Source organism: Gymnoscopelus microlampas (genome assembly GCF_963454915.1).
Source record: "Gymnoscopelus microlampas genome assembly, chromosome: 15".
Lineage (NCBI taxonomy): Eukaryota > Metazoa > Chordata > Actinopteri > Myctophiformes > Myctophidae > Gymnoscopelus > Gymnoscopelus microlampas.
The window spans coordinates 6,099,297-6,115,951 of NC_139952.1; the positions used below are offsets into that span (position 1 = coordinate 6,099,297).

Here is a 16,655-nt window from a genome sequence, read left to right on the forward strand (position 1 = left end):
GCCCTCATACAAGGTCATTATGATTATGCATGCACTTCATGGTATCACAACACCTCCAAGGCCTTAAAAACAAGGCTCCAAACATCCCAAAACAAACTCGTAAGGCTACTTCTTGGCCTCAATTACAAAACCCATCTAACCCATGCCCATTTTGCTAGGATTGGATGGCTTAGGGTTGAGGACCGAGTACAGCAACTTGCTATGGGCCTGGTCTTCAAGATACACCACAACATTGGGATCCCCCTGTATTTGTCAAAATACTTCCAAAATGTTAATCAAGTCCATGATCATAACACCAGAGGCAGCTCCACAAACCATGTTCAACCCAGATTTGGCACAACAAAGGGAATGAACTCTTTCTCATGCTATTCGTAAAAAATGTGGAATGCCCTACCAAAAGGAGTAAAGGAGTGTAAAACCCTACTCACTTTCAAAAATGCCCTAAAGATACACCTTCAGGAGGCTGCATTTCAAAAATGGCCCCTGTCCAAGTCCTAACCTACCCCATGTCCTAACCTAACCTACCCCCCCCCTCTCTCTTTCTTCTTTTGTACATATTTTTCACTCTTCATACCAGTAACCTGTAAACTGATTGTATGACATTCTGTATAGTAGTGTGTATATCTGTCTGTCTCTTATATGTCATCATGATTTGTGTATATGGGGATCTCATCTTAAACAAGCTAAGTGCTTAATGAGCTATCCAGTTTAGTAGACCTTGTATTGCGAATTTGTACTTCCATGTAATGTTATGTACTGTCATGTACTGTTCTCATGTCTTACTAAATAAAGTACTTCAATCAATCAATCAATAACGGGATAGCTGGGCACTAGGGACATCTGGGCACCTGGATGTAAAATTGGCTATTCTTAACATGTTAAACAAATACAATATTTTAAAGTAAAGTGTACATGATTAGAATATTCTTAAACATTCGGCAATTAAGGTCTAACATTTCTACAATTGCTACAAATTGCTACAAAACAGATCCAGTCATTTTGGGGCATAAACAAGAAGTTGAAGGATGATCTGATAATGATGTACCATGCATGTTCACATCATGTATACTTTCAAATATATAAACTTTTAAAATGTTGGTCAAAATAACATGGCCCATGTCATTACTGCCATTACCCTCAATGAGGCAGAGGAGAGGGTACTGGCAGTAATGACATGGGCCATGTTATTGTGGAACATCTTGCTCCATTAGCATAAGACATCCAACATACTACATTTCTGGTGTGAAATGGCACGAGGCACACCCACAAAAACACCACCCCAAAAATCGGTGTGATTTTATCAATTAAAAATTGCATGACCCTCCCTTGGATTCAAAGTAAAATTTGCTGACCCTCCCTTGGACTAAAATTAGAAAGGCATGACCCTCCCCAATTTTCCTCCAGGGACCCCCTTCTGTAAATTTCGACTGGTCTCTTATTTTTTTTATTTTTATTGTCTAATCAAGCAGGACTAAATTTCGCGGACCCCCTGCAGTACCTCACGGACCCCTGTTGAAGACTTGCACTAGGCCATTATGAGCACTTTAAACCTTTACTACACTAACAACACAAATCTGGTACGGGGCTCCCTGTACCATATTAATTTGAGGGTCCATGACATAAACATAATTGAGAACCACTGGTTAAAATAATTTTTAAATTGTGAAGCCCAGTCCAAATAATCAACTACACTTTAGAAAAAAAGCCCATAAAGCAGCAATCCGCAACTACCAATATTTACAAGCAACTTCACAGAAAAATAAGCCCAAAGTCGCTCATAATAAGTGGTTAACAGGTTTTTGAGGTTAAATATCGTTGCTGTTTCTCCATATTTCAACGTTTATTTTTTCTGTAAATTAATGCCCGACTTATATTGCACAATGCGTCACTACTTGACCCATTCTGGACTCGTAGATCGACTATTTTCACTATTTCAAACGTTGTTTTGTTTTTTATAACAGTGGTGGAAAAAATACTCAAATGTTTTACTTGTAAAAGTATCATTACTGCAATGTGGAACTGAAAGTCTGGAATGAAAAATGTACTTGAGTAGAAGTACAAAAGTATTGGTATCGAAATATACCTAAAGTACAAAAGTAAAAGTACTCATTGTGCATAATGTCCCATTTCACAATTTCAAAATGTCTAAAAAATATTTTGAAAATAGCAGATCTACAAGCTCACAATGCGTCGCTTCGCGACGCATTGTGAGCTTGTAGATCTGCTATTTTCAAATGGCCGAAATGTATATAGGGCTGAAGTGGTTAGTGTGTTTTAATAATCAAAGTCTAAAAAGTAACTAGTAACTACAGTTTTCAAATAATTGTTGTGGAGTAGAAGTAAAAGTACTGACAACAGGAAATACGCCATAAGTAAAAATACCTCAAAATTGTACTACTTAAGTACAGTACTTGAGTAAATGTACTTGGTTACTTTACACCACTGGTTAATAATAATAATAAAAAAAAGGAAACATTTTGGAAATGCAAGCTTTCCACCCAACAGCGACGATATAATGAAGTAGACAGAAACGGCGCTATCTTATAATGAGCGTTTAGCGAGGAGCGATTGTTCAGTATAGGTTTCATGGCATTTACTCTGATCCTGCACTGTATACGTCGCTCTGGATACAGAGCGTCCGCTAAATGCCCAGTACATTGTAAATTAGGCACACTTCAGTTGCTTGTGGAAGGAAAATGCACCGTTTGGGCTAAGCTATCACAGTCAATTATTTTGTATCACAATACATTGTTGTTGCACTCTCCTCCCCGGCTATGTCTACTGAGTTGAGTGTAATATATTGCACTGTATTATTTTGTTTGAAGTGTTCTGTACGAGTCTTTTCTTTCAAATGTTGCTTGTGTACTCCACATATTCAGAAACGGCTGAAATTGCATGATCATGTTGATTGTCTATTTAACCCATTAAAGCCGGGAACGCGTCTCTGTCATTTTTTGATTTATTTGGATATAAAAAATCACACCCTGTGTGAAGGTAGCGGCGCCTTTGATGAGTTTTGTCATCAATATGTGTTTATGTGTTTATAGCCACGTGTCACGTGAAGCTTGACCAATCACTTTGTTGACGTACGCGACGTACGCACCTGACCAATCACGTTGTTGACGTACGCACACGGACAAAGTCAGGTATAGAGCGGCTAGCGCCGCTAAAAATAGCAGATATACAAGCGCATAGCGTGGCACCGAGTGCCGCGCTATGAGCTTGTAGATCTGCTATTTTTGAAAAGTCGTGAAAGTTTGTGCAAATGAATACATATTCTAAAAAAAAAAATATTTATATTTTTACTTATGTTGCTATATCAGTGGTTCTCAAAACCTTTTTATGTCGAAAGACCCCCAAAATTATATGTATTTGTCCGCGGACCCCCATCTAAAAATATTTAGTTCCAGGGACCCCCCCATAAAGAAAGATTTGAGTTACAAATGTCCGCTTTCAAAAATATATATATATGCAAAGATTTGCACAACTTTCCATGATTTTTCTAAAAATAGTAAATCTACAAGCTCAGAGTGCCACGCTATGCGCGTGTATATCTTCTATTTTTGAATAGCCAAAGAAATAAAAAAAATACACAGATTCTTTCCCGGTGTAAATGGGTTAATAAACTTGAACTAAAGCTGGAGCTTACTGCTTGCTGGACTTACTGTCGAGCAGTAGGTCCAGCCCAGCCTATAGCTGTGTCGCTATCCGTAGTGTTGAATCGATTGTAGATCTGCTTTGGGAATAAAATAATTGAAACAAAGCAAAGAATATTTTTATAACACAAATCTTCTGTGATGGGGGGTCCCTGGTACATAATGTTCTCTTCAGATGAGGGTCCGTGGCCAATACACATCTGAATTTGGGGGTCTTTGACATGAAAATGTTTGAGAACCGCACGTCTACAAATCCCTAAAATCAGGCTCCTGCGGTTCGTTGCATTCTGCTCAGGATTCTCTGAGAGAATCACGAGCGGAATGCAAAGAACCGACTCTGTGCCTGCGGAGGCCAAGGGTGCCGCTGCAACCCGCCAGAATATTATAGCGTTTCAGTGTAGGAATTAGAGTGAGAAATGGGTAGGCGACCTTCAGTTATATCATATTTAACCCTACTTTCAAGTCCTTTCAAGTATTAAAATAATGATTTTATTATACAGGCTTATATAACGTTCTGATTTATTTCTTGAACTGAAGGGAGAGGAGGTCGAATATTTGAAACGGGGCAGGATCACTGGTCCTCTGTCCCCTCTTTGCTGCAGTGAAAGCAGTGGTGTAAAGTAACTAAGTACATTTACATCATGAAACATACATTAACCACTTACAGTATGTGCATTAGCCCTGTTTTATAGGCTATTTGAAAAAATCGCGACGCGTTGTGAGCTTGTAGATCTGCTATTTTCAAACATTTTAGTACTTTTACTTTTGGTACTTTAAGTACATTTTGATACCAATACTTTTGTACTTTTACTCAAGTACATTTGTAATACCGGACTCTTACTTGGAACAGAGCACTTCTACATTGCAGTATTGATACTTTTACCTAAGTAAAACATTTGAGTACTTCTTACAACACTGGACGAAAGGGAGCTGTGATGTGTGATGTTTCTACAGACCCGTTTTGAAGCCACTATTTCAGGGAATTCAAATCCGCCATCTCCGCCGAATTGTCGGTCCCCGAAAAGCAACCCGGAAACAAATCTACTGGGTGTGGATAGGGCAGCGAGTGTCTTCACCACTAGTAGCCAATCACAAGCCCCAAACATAACCTGCTTCACTTTATTTTATTTAATTAATGGGGCCATACTTTATCAAAAACGAATTTCATGCTGTGGAAAGAAGACGATGGAAAACATAATGTCTTTATGAAAAGGTTTACTCTAAAAAAAAATCTAGTGTAAAGTCACGTCACGAGTGAGCTTGTAGTTCGGCTATTTTCACAATATTTATCTGTGGAACCGAGTCAACTCTAAACGTAACGCCTACAATTTCAAGTGCTTGTCAAGGTGGGGGGGAGGGGTCCCCCAGTTCAAATATGATTATTTTGGGGGGGGTCGCGGCCTGAAAAGTTTGGGAACCCTTGCTCAGTGGTTCTCAACCGGTGGTCCGGGGACCACCATGTGGTCCTTGAGGGGGTTCCAGTTGCTCCCCAGCAAAAGGTGTTAATACATTTTCACCCCTTTAGCCATGTGGTATACGTTGGCTATTCAAAAACAGCAGATCTACAAGCTCGCAGCGCGGCCGCGTTGTGAGCTTGTATATCTGCTATTTTTTAACGTGTTTTGAAAGTTAATTTTGTAACATTTTGCATTTTTTTAACACAAATCGTCTCTTCTGGGGGTCTCTGGCATAACACATTTTCAGATGGGAGGTCCACGGCAAAAGTGTATATCAATTTAGGGGTCCGTGGCATGAAAAAAGGTTGAAAACCACTGTTAGGCCATTCATGAGAACTGCAGCATTTGTATGACTTCCATCAAATCCTCTCTATACCTTGCCACCTGGGGAAAGAGGTCCAGGAGCATTTATGGTCAAAAAGGAGCAGGGCGCTGAATAGCTTCTTGCTGAAGTGCAGCAAGGTATATAGAAAGAAGGTAGGGTCATCTACGTCATTTTCGCTATCATGCAATTCCAGCCGGCAGATTCGTCTGCAGCCATGAGTTCAGTGGAATGCATTGGAGCAAAGCAAAGCAAAGCAAAGTTTGTTGTTTACCCAGGGTGTCGGACTAAGCACGAAGCTTGTTTCCAGCCGGACCCTGCATGGAAGCCTTGCTCAAGGGCTATTCAGCGGTGATTCATGATTGATGTGATGAATTGGGGAATCGAACTAGGGACCTTCCGGTATCAAGGCCGCCCCTCTAACCACTAGGCCACCGCTGCCACTAAAGTTAATGAGAGCCCGGTGGATCAGCTCATGAACAAAATATATTTCTGAATGACTGAGACCTTTGTAAAGTAATTGCTTCTGGAAAATGAAAGAAGTCATATCACACATTGTTTTCTGCTGTGTTGCTTTTCGATGCCAGAAACCAGTTTTGCCACGTCCACTTATTATGAACGACTTTGGGCTTATTTTTCTGTGAAGTTGCTTGTAAATATTGGTAGTTGCGGATTGCTGTTTTATGGGCTTTTTTTCTAAAGTGTAGTTGATTATTTGGACTGGGCTTCACAATTTAAAAATTATTTTAACCAGTGGTTCTCAATTATGTTTATGTCATGGACCCTCAAATTAATATGGTACAGGGAGCCCCGTACCAGATTTGTGTTGTTAGTGTAGTAAAGGTTTAAAGTGCTCATAATGGCCTAGTGCAAGTCTTCAACAGGGGTCCGTGAGGTACTGCAGGGGGTCCGCGAAATTTAGTCCTGCTTGATTAGACAATAAAAAATAAAAAATAAGAGACCAGTCGAAATTTACAGAAGGGGGTCCCTGGAGGAAAATTGGGGAGGGTCATGCCTTTCTAATTTTAGTCCAAGGGAGGGTCAGCAAATTTTACTTTGAATCCAAGGGAGGGTCATGCAATTTTTGGGGTGGTGTTTTTGTGGGTGTGCCTCGTGCCATTTCACACCAGAAATGTAGTACTGTATGTTGGATGTCTTATGCTAATGGAGCAAGATGTTCCACAATAACATGGCCCATGTCATTACTGCCAGTACCCTCTCCTCTGCCTCATTGAGGGTAATGGCAGTAATGACATGGGCCATGTTATTTTGACCAACATTTTAAAAGTTTATATATTTGAAAGTAATGTAAAGTATACATGATGTGAACATGCATGGTACTGTACATCATTATCAGATCATCCTTCAACTTCTTGTTTATGCCCCAAAATGACTGGATCTGTTTTGTAGCAATTTGTAGCAATTGTAGAAATGTTAGACCTTAATTGCCGAATGTTTAAGCATATTCTAATCATGTACACTTTACTTTAAAATATTGTATTTGTTTAACATGTTAAGAATAGCCAATTTTACATCGAGGTGCCCAGATGTCCCTAGTGCCCAGCTATCCCGTTATCCCTGCCTCATACCAAAAACAGCCTAACACGTTAACTTTAAGATTTTTTTTTTATTTATAAGATGAGGGCAAAGTAACTACAATTTCATTTCAGTCCATGTGGGACTTTCATCAGTGCACATTTCAGTAAAATAAGCATTACGTTCTCATTACCATGTACACATTTTAATAATTAACATTTCTCTATGTAGCCTATTGGCCATCATTCCCATTTTCATTATTCAATACTAATGATCAAATAAAACAGATAAGGCAGGTGAAGATCAAAATGTACTAAAATATGTACAGTACCTGCAAAACATTTGAGGTGAGAAACTAATGCAGCATGCAGTAACGGTAACGGTCTTCCACGCCGACATCTCGCCACTCCGACTAGTGGCTTCCGCGTGCGGTTAGGGTTAGGGTGAGGTTTAGGTATAGGGTTCGTTAACGTCGGAAAGGCGACATGTCGGAAAGGCGACATGTCGGAAAGCCGCCATGTAACCTGCAGTAACATGCATGCTTCAGCAGTAGCAGACCAGGGAGAAATAATTCTCTATCTACAGCCAGTTTACTTAATCACATAGATTGGAAATGGGGAGAAACAATGAACCTGACACTGTACAAACTAAGCTAACAACAGCTAGCTAATTTGCACAGAACGTGAAGTGTAAAACTTAATTATACATCATATGGCTAATATAGAGATTGCTGGCTTTTCCAAAGACAGTGTTACTTGAGGAGATCAAGTTCTACCAGCTAAACCATTTGGTTTGGCAAGGTACGGTAGTGCATTCCATTAAGGTGATCAGGTATTCTCTGTTGATGAGAAAGTCCAAGGCATGCACATGTAAGACACACCCTACAAGCTACACTTGATTTGTTTTGATTTATTAGACATTCTTCCTACGGAAACGTCAAGGATAAAATGCCAATGGAACACTGCAACAAGGAAACTTGAGACAAAAAAATATGCACATGATGAGTGATTAATGAAGGGCATGCCAGGATTCTAAATGGCGTTGGAACAACAGATGTTCAGGAGGTGGAGAAACACAACTTTTACTCCGCCCACACACCAATCTACCTGGCGCTATTTATACCCTGTCAGAACTACCCAGAAACCCCTTATTCGCTTTCGTACATCCGTACTCAAGCTCATAACGTTTTCAGCAGCATGAGCATCTAGAGCAGGGGTAGGCAACTGAGATAAGCCTAGGGCCAATATCACTCCCAGACATTCCATCGCGGGCCGGGCCTCCCCGCGAACATGCACGCGCGCGCAGCGAAGCACGCGCGCGGGCGCAAAATTTTTCGGGTCTAATTCGGGTCTAACTCGGTCTAATTCGGGTCTAATTTGGGTCTAATTCGGTTCTGTTTGACCAATATAAATCAACATTTTTTCCGGTTTAAATATCAGCACAGGCGATTTTTCTGGTGATTTTTTTTTCTTCTCCATTTTCCTCTAATCTAGCTATAAAATGTTATAAATCCTTTAAAATGCATCGTGTTTATGAGTGCATGATTTCAAAAGTGGGTTCAAAATAAAAAAATAAAAATCTAAAAAAAAAATTTATTTTTTTTTCAAAATTTTTTTTTTCTCAAAATTATCTCACGGGCCAGATATTATTTCTGGGGGGCCAATTTCGGCCCGCGGGCCGCCTGTTGCCGACCCCTGATCTAGAGCACCTTACCTCTTCCAGCCAGTCCCAGTCCCGCCGTCCCATTTCTCCCAGCACCTCCGTATCCTGCTTCTCCAGACACCTCAACTTTCACGCCGGTCTACCATCATCCCACCATCCAGTCAAACGGCGACATCATTCAGGTCGGTCCCACGCATCCACACAACATCGCCCGACTCCTTGGGAACGGGAGCGGGGCCGAACCGCAAGGAGGCCACCACCAACCACCGAGCAGCTTCGGCGTCCCCGACGGCCAGCAACGCTGGAACGCAACAATCCCCGAAACGCTTGCCTCGCAGCTCCCCCGGCCCGTGCCACCATGGCTCATCCAGCCGTTAGCTAGTAGCTACTAGCTACAGCCACAACGCTAACTACAACAGCCGGCACAACAACAACACCGGGGCCTTGGTCGCGCCAGTCGCGGTCCGATGACGTCACGCGTCACAAACTACCGCGGCGATTCCGGATGACGTCACCCGCTGCTCCGGGAGGCTTCAGGGAATGGCCGGGCCGCGCCTGCCCAGAATAACACCGCCTCCACCAGCCTGCATATTTTCTTTTCCAACTACTACTCCTCCAATACATTTCCAACCATTAACCCTGTGCCTGCCACCCACCCCTAATGTCTTTCTTGTCTATTTTATCATCCCTCGTACCGCAGGCTGCACTTTCATCCCCCCCCCCACCCCCCACATCCCTACCCATCCCTACATCCCCCACATCCCTACCCATCCCTACATCCCCCACATCCCTACCCATCCCTACATCCCCCACATCCCTACCCATCCCTACATCCCCCACACCCCACCCATCCCTACATCCATTTCAGTCTCCTTCCATTTCTCCTACCACCCAAAACCCAAGCATTATCATCCCTCGTACCGCAGGCTGCACTTTCATCCCCCCCCCCACCCCCCACATCCCCCACATCCCTACCCATCCCTACATCCCCCACATCCCTACCCATCCCTACATCCATTTCAGTCTCCTTCCATTTCTCCTACCACCCAAAACCCAAGCACTGCCGTGGCCGCACCAGCGCACCCCAGGCATCGGCCGTCCGCGTTGTTGCCATGCTGACTACGCCATCGGCCGTCCGCGTGTGCCGTGCGACTACGCTAACGACCTCCTCCCCAAAGACTCCAGGGTCGGCGACCCTCCCCCTCCACCCTCCACCCTCCATTCCATTATTATTACTATATTACATTACATCACATTACATTACTTTATCTAATTCCATTCCATTTCATTCCATTTCATTTCATTCCATTTCATTCCATTTTATTCAATAAAAACCCTTAAACGTCCATAAAGGTGTGTTTTCTTTGCCTAGTGAATTGAATGCAGTGTCACAATAGTTTAATGCGGAGGCACGTGACTTTGATCAGAGGTGAGCTAACTTTTAGGTTGGAGGAGGTCCTAGGCTGTGGATGGAGGGTTACCATGGATTATGATTGTGGAGTGTTATTATAGTTGTTATAATTGTTATTATTGGACACTTTGAAACACTGTCTCTCAACTAACGACAACCAGCTTTAATTGTCCAGTTCTGCCCTCCTTTGCCTTGGTAGCAAATAGCTCCTTCAGGGGTCATCAACATGTCCGTACATGGACAAACATGTCCGTGGCAAGACTTGTCTATGTCCATGGCACACTTTTTTTCCTTTTATTTTTAAAGAAAAATATATTTAGCCTACATATTTTCATTATAATGTAAAAACATATTCTAAAATACACAATTAAATCTTTAAAAAATGTGTTTGAATAATTTTGGTGACTCATAAAGTGTAAAGTGTTTGTAGTATTGTAAGTTTTACCTATACATGTTTGATCATATGAGGACAACAAGACAACAAGATTCCCTGAAAATGTCAAAACATCGATCCGTTCAATCCTTTGTAGGATACTAGTATTTTTATTTTTTAGACAATGGATTAATGGAGTGTATGAGGTGTGTCAGACTATGAAACAATTAAAGTCAACGGTAATGTGAGTGACCACGGTGAAAATGGTACGGGAAAAGAGCAAAAAGAGAAGGCATGTCATCTGTTGAGAAGGAGCACTGAGGCAAAGGAGGGCAGAACTGGAGTAAAGTTGATTTATGTCAGTTGAGAGAAAGCTTTTCAAAGTGTCAATAATGCTAATAATAACCATAGTAACACTCAATCATAATCCATGGAAACCCTTGATCCACAGCCTCACCATCAGACCTCCCACTCACCTCTGATCAAAGTTAGGCACCTTTGCATCAAACTATTGTGACACTGCATTCCTTTCAATCCTGCCATGATCTTCATGAATCAGTCATCGTGTACTGTCCATAATTATCTGTTTTGACTCTCAGGTTCACCTTAATGGAAACCACAACTCAGGTAGGGACGGTAGGCCGTCCCTACCTTCTTTTCTAATTTCCTTGAAGTGCAGTGAGGATAGGCTCTATGCACATGCAGCCATATTGGAAAGAAATTGGGCCTCTTCTTACTTCCTTCATAGGTGCTACCAATCATACTAATTAAGGCTCTGTTCCATTCTGGTCAAACAGAGTCAGGGTGCTAATATTGTGCATGTTGGCTCACTGGAAACACTCTGCTACACCAGTGGGACTCACATTGGGGTCCAGGGACCCTCATGGTTCCTTGAGGGGTTCCAAATGGCCTCTTAAGGGTGTGTAACTCTAAATGGACTGGACATGATGTAACTGCACTTTTGAAATGCACAACAGCACTTTATTACACATACTGCAATGTGTTTGATCAGTGACCTATGATCAGTCTACCAAATTCATGCAGTTTTAACATGATCAGAATCAGAATCAGGTTTATTGTCACATCACAGGTTCACAAGGTAAAAAAGTGGGTGAAATTTGTTTTTGTACATCATTCAGCAATATGTGTTTCAAGTTTTTCAAGTTTCCTCTCCAGTGTTGCCATGTCCGCTTATTATAAGCGACTTTGGGCTTCTTTTTCTCTAAGGTCGCTCGTAAATATTGGTAGTTGCAGGTTGTGTCTTTTTTTGGGATTTTTTCTAAAGTCTAGTTGCTTATTTGGGCTTGCTTCCAAAGTTGTTTCATAATTATTTAAACCAGTGGTTCTCAAATATTTTCATGTCATGGACCCCCAAATTAATATTATTTGTCCATAAACCCCATCTGAAAATGTTTTGTGCCAGGGAGCCCCGTACCAGATTTGTGTTGTTAGAATGTTTCAAAACTCTAAACAACTCAACAAATATTCCACATTTTATTTCAAGATTATTTTGAAAATAGCAGATCTACGAGCTCACACTGCAATGTGGTGTGAGCTTGTAGATTTTTAGCGGTGCCAACCGCTCTACATTTGACCGTGTCTGTGTGTATGTATGTATGTGTATGTATGTATAATGTATGTATGTATGTATGTATGTTTGAGCACGGCACACGCAGTGTGCAGGCACCAGGAGGCAGAGTTTAGTAAAACACATTTTTGGAATAAATTTACAGGGATTTAACATTGTTTCTCTAGTACTGTACATATATAGCCCAATTAAATAAACTCATCAAAGGCACCGCTTCCTTCACACAGGGTGTGATTTTTTTTCATAAAAATTCAGTTTCATTAAAATTCCATTAACAATGTGCCATATGCTTGAAAGCCACACAGCAACTATTCAACATAGCATGTTCACAGCGTGGCAGGAAAGGGATCAACCATCTAGAACAGTGTTCCTCTGTTTGTATGTCCCCAAAACCTGGATGTGTGTGCCTTTAATTCTGTCTGTATGATTGTGTCTGTCTGCAGCAAATCTCACAAACCACTACACCGATCAGCTCCAAATGTCTACTCTGCCAGTAGGCCAAAGATATAGGGTTCATCCTGGTAAATGGTACATTTATATTATATAGCGCTTTTATCCAAAGCGCTTTACATAGATTGTGCATTACATTCACCCATTCACACACACATTCCTACACCGATGGCAGAGGAAACCATGCAAGGCACCAACCTGCTCATCGGGAGCAATTAGGGGTTCAGTGTCTTGCCCAAGGACGCTTCGACACTAACTCTAGGGGAGCCCGGGATCAAACTGGGAACCATACGGTTTCCATCGGGCCGCTCTACCGGCCACTCTACCCCTGAGCCACTGCCGCCCTCCTCTACCTACAGTAACAGTGTGTTTGTGTTTGTGTTTGTGTTTGTGTGTGTGTGTGTGTGTGTGTGTGTGTGTGTGTGTGTGTGTGTGTGTGTGTGTGCGTGCGTGCGTGCGTGCGTGCGTGCGTGCGTGCGTGCGTGCGTGCGTGCGTGCGTGCGTGTGAGAGATATTTTGCTGGCAGTAGCACGCTATTACACTATTACTCTGGCAGTCAAAGAGTTAAGTGTGTACACACAGCTTCACAGTCAGTCAGTCCATTTCTCAGAAATGGATCCCTGGAAAACAACACAAGATGAAAGTGAAAGTTAATTAGCATTTATTGTCAGGCTACTCTTTGCACACTGTTGATTCAGCAACAAGACATCAGCGTAGGACATTCCAAGCGAAACCTGACAGAATGGGTTTCATTGCGCGCATACTGGTTCTTATCAGTGTGACGTCGTCTGTTAAGGAGTCTATATAGAGTCTGGAACTACCCCTCCCGAAATCCGAGAGAGGAAACTGGCACTTCTGATAATCGTTGCTGAGAAAACCGTCTGATTCTCTGAAATCACATGACCAAAAGTGGGTTGGGAGGTTTGTGAAGAGGAAGGACTTCCATGCAAGGACATCACTTTTAATGTAATGTACTGTAGCCCCTCCCTGAACAGGTGATGCCAGAGTTACCTATATATATAACACTGATGTGGATACATCACCATAACACCACTCTGACTGAGACCTCTCTAGACCATCATCATAACACCAGTCCCCTGCTGAAGGACACTCCCCATCTCTGGAACTCAGGTATGCATAACATTTTCCAAATGTACCATCTTTTGGTCATGATATTTGTTATAAACTGTGACAAATTGACAATAATTATGGTCATCAGCAGACGCCCATTAGGCAGAGTAGGCAGTTGGCCAGGGCGCCACTAGGGGAGGGGTCGCCAAAAAAAAAAGAAAATATATATATATTTTTTTTTTTGGCAAAATTGCCTAGCACCGGCCCTGATCACAGGGTTATATAATCTACAGTACAATGACAGTATGAAACATGTTATCACTATAATAGCACACAGAGCAAAAATAAGACAGATATACAGCACAACCTGAAAATACAAAATCTCCTCAACAACTACTTAGCAAGTTGTTTAACTTGAATTGTTAGATTGGTCTTTGGCAGTGGTGGAAAGTAAGTACATTTAATTTAGTACTGTACTTGAATACAATTGTGAGGTATTTGTACTTTACTTGAGTATTTACAATTTCTAATCCTTTTACTTCTACTCCACTACATCTCAGAGGCAAATATTGTACTTTTACTCCACTACAATTATTTGAAAACTTTAGTTACTTTGTAGATTTTGAATATTATTACAAAACAACACACACTTCAGCTCTATATACATTTTGGCCATTTTAAAATAGCAGATCTGCAAGCTCACAATCTGTCGCGATGCAACGCATTGTGAGCTTGTAGATCTGCTGTTTTCAAAAGATGTTTAGACCTTTTATATATTTGAAAACTTGTGAAATGGGACATCCTGCATAATGAGTACTTTCTACTTTTGGTACATTAAGTACATTTTGATACCAATACTTTTGTACTTTTACTCAAGTCAATTTGTAATTCCGAACTTTTACTTGTAACGGGGTACTTCTACATTACAGTATTGATACTTTTACTTAAGTAAAAAATGTGAGTACTTTTTCCACCACTGGTCTTTGGTGTCTGTTTCCTAGGATGTTAATGAAAGTATGCGCACCATATGTACTCTTCACATCTGCATGTGCACATCTCTGAACAAGTTTGTGTCTAGTAACCATATGTTGTATTTGTATCTTGTCTCTGTCTCAAAACAGGCCGGATTGGAGGTGCTTGGCTCTGTAGCTCTGAAAACCCTGTTTGCCTGCAACACTGAGATATTTCACCTCTGTAACAGGTATGAAGCTTTACAAACTGTGCCTATTATCGTGGTATACATTCAACATGAAATGATACTAAATTCATCATCAAGAGATCCTGGGTCTCTGTGTTTGGTGTATTATGGGGTATGTTAAAGAGTTTGTTTTTTAAATACCCTTATAAAGGCTTACATTTACACTGTGTGTGGGCAACATTCAAGATGGAAAGGCATCTTGAATGATTGTCTATGCCTTAAACCTTAAAAAAGGGACACAAGAGTCACACATCATCCTCATCATCTTCATCTGTACGTTGCATCTTGCTGACCGACGTGTTGGAATTCACTTACAGGAGCAGACCAGAGCATCGTGCAACAATGGACCTTATCAACAACATCCCAGGCATAGGGCACCTCAAAGGAGTTGTTCACGATGTTCGTGGAGATCAAGGCGCGGCAAAAAAAGCCTACTGTCAAGCCAATTCAGTCTCAGCGAAATTAGCTCCTCGGGTGGGGGGAGCCTTATATGGTCCCGGGGGATATGTAGGGGGAGTTGCTGCTGCTGGGGCAATCAATGGGATTAACTCTGCGATGGGCTGTAAACAATGAGATGGTCCAGTCCAAGACGTTTGACGTTTGACTCTGACCATTGATCAGGCAGATTTTATGACGCTGAATGCCTACGATGATTAATATTGTTTCGGGGAGGATATTGAATTTGACTTTCCATTCATGTCATGTGAGTGAAATGCATGTACACAAAATGTTGTTAAATCAGTAGATGAGAAAAGAAGATAATTAGTTAAATGTCAAAGCTTTTATATTTTAGTCCATTTATTATGTAAATGCTTTAACGTATATAGGGAAATGTGCCTGAACCTTGGATGATGTGAAATAAGTAATGAGGGACAAGTCACAATTTCAATGTCTGGGGGAATAATGAATCATCTGGGCATGATGATGAGTTAAAATGTAGTAATAACACTGTATTGGTGGAACCAGGCTATAATGTATGCAAATGTACTCATTATGATGTTATTGGTGGAGTCAGAAATTATAGCAAGAACATTTGCTATATTTGTTTCCATGCTTTGTTTCCTTGGTGCATTTTGTTTGATTTTTACTATATATTCAATGGATAATCACCTCACCTGCTATGCTAAACTGCCTGCAATTAAAGCGCGTCTAAAATGATAAATGATTGACTTTGTCACTATTCTTCACATCAAGGTATTCAATTTCTCTGATGAATACGTGTTACTTGTGGTGAACCGTAAACTATTCGATATTCTGAAAGATTGGCTCGAGAGAGACATAAATAAGTATATGAAAGTATACTTACTGTTAACACATTTCCTGACGACAACGACAACAACAACAACAACAACAACAACAACAACAACAACAACAACAACAACAACAATAACAGATATCTCTATGAAAGTAGAGCCACCATGAATTTAAGTGATCTTAAATTGTATCTTGTGGCAGCCATAGCTGAGTGGTTATAGAGAGGCTCTCCTGATTGGATAAAATTGGTATCCTGACCTGAAAATGGATAATTAGTTTTACTTGACCTTAATCTTTGTAATTTTTGGCAAACATGGTGTCAACTTTATGCTTTTTGAGCATTAGAAACACATTGGAATGCTCATATTTATGATTGAATCCATAGAGCACTCGACTTAATTGCACTTGACTTGCTTATTACAAATATGACCACTATACCAAACATGCTATGTAACATAAAGTTTCATCCAGATTGAGTGTATAGTTGTAGGAATGAGTTAGATCTAACTGGAGAAAACAATGTCATTTTATTGAAACAATATAGTATGACTATAGAACCCAAATTAAACAGCAACAGCCAGTACAGTATGCACATCAATGTTCAAGTTGAATAAATGGTAAAATGGTAAATGGTGCATTTATATAGCGCTTTTATCCAAAGTGCTTTACACAGATTG

The 16,655-nt window shown here is 41.0% G+C and overlaps 1 long non-coding RNA gene across 1 annotated transcript; it reads left to right on the forward strand.

The window, feature by feature from the left end:
- The first annotated feature begins 13,448 nt into the window (after positions 1 to 13,448).
- Positions 13,449 to 15,875, forward strand: LOC311061886. The gene is made up of 3 exons (XR_014602432.1): positions 13,449 to 13,586; positions 14,648 to 14,727; positions 15,042 to 15,875. It is a non-coding gene; the product is annotated as an uncharacterized lncRNA (long non-coding RNA).
- The last annotated feature ends 780 nt before the right edge of the window (positions 15,876 to 16,655 follow it).